Raw genomic sequence first — 782 nt, forward strand, 5'->3', positions numbered from 1 at the left:
GGGCTGTGGCTCAGTGGTAACAGTGCTTGCCTGGTATGTATGAGGCACTGGGTTCGATTCTCAGCACTATATAAAAATAAAAAAAATAAAGGGCTGGGATTGTGGCTCAGCGGTAGAGCGCTCCCCTAGCACGGGCAGGACCCGGGTTCGATCCTCAGCACCACATAAAAATAAAGGCATTGGGTTGTGTCCATCTACACTTAAAAAATAAATATTAAAAAGAATCAAGCTTTAAAAAATAAATAAATATATTGTGTCCATCTAAAACTAAAAATAATAATAATAATAAAAAGAATAAGGGCATAGGGCTGGGGCTATAGCTCAGTTGGTAGAGTGCCTGCCTCATATGCATAAGGTCCTGGGTTCAATCCCCAGCACCACCAAACATAATAAGAGCATAACTTATAATCATATTAACTTTATGTAACCACGTGGTTCTTCACATATTTGGATCCATTTCAATTTATTTTTAACTAGGAGTGCACGCTTATATGGGCCATGGCATGATATAGCTGAAATACGATCTTTGTATACATTTACTCATTTCTTGCAATTATATAGTCAGGAATTAGAATAAGGGTTTCTTGATTTTCATAGGAACATTGCCAGCTTTTGTTCCTGCAATGCAAATGCATCCCTATAACCTTCCGAATTAAAAGCAAAATAGAAAGCATATGAATTTCTTTAACTTGTCATATTACTCTGCAATGTGTCTTCATAATACAGCTATAAAGAAAAAATTAGGTTATTTGGCTTTGAAAGTAAGTTAGGCTCAGGGCTGC

At 36.8% G+C, this 782-nt stretch overlaps 1 non-coding gene across 1 annotated transcript; it reads left to right on the top strand.

Moving 5' to 3' along the window:
• The first annotated feature begins 310 nt into the window (after positions 1 to 310).
• On the top strand, positions 311 to 383 carry Trnam-cau (transfer RNA methionine (anticodon CAU)). The gene has a single exon. It is a non-coding gene; the product is annotated as a tRNA-Met (tRNA).
• Positions 384 to 782: the final 399 nt, after the last annotated feature.

Source organism: Marmota monax, unplaced genomic scaffold, assembly GCF_021218885.2.
Source record: "Marmota monax isolate L192 unplaced genomic scaffold, Marmota_monax_Labrador192_F-V1.1 WCK01_AAM20220418_F8-fsc00249, whole genome shotgun sequence".
Classification (NCBI taxonomy): Eukaryota; Metazoa; Chordata; class Mammalia; order Rodentia; family Sciuridae; genus Marmota; species Marmota monax.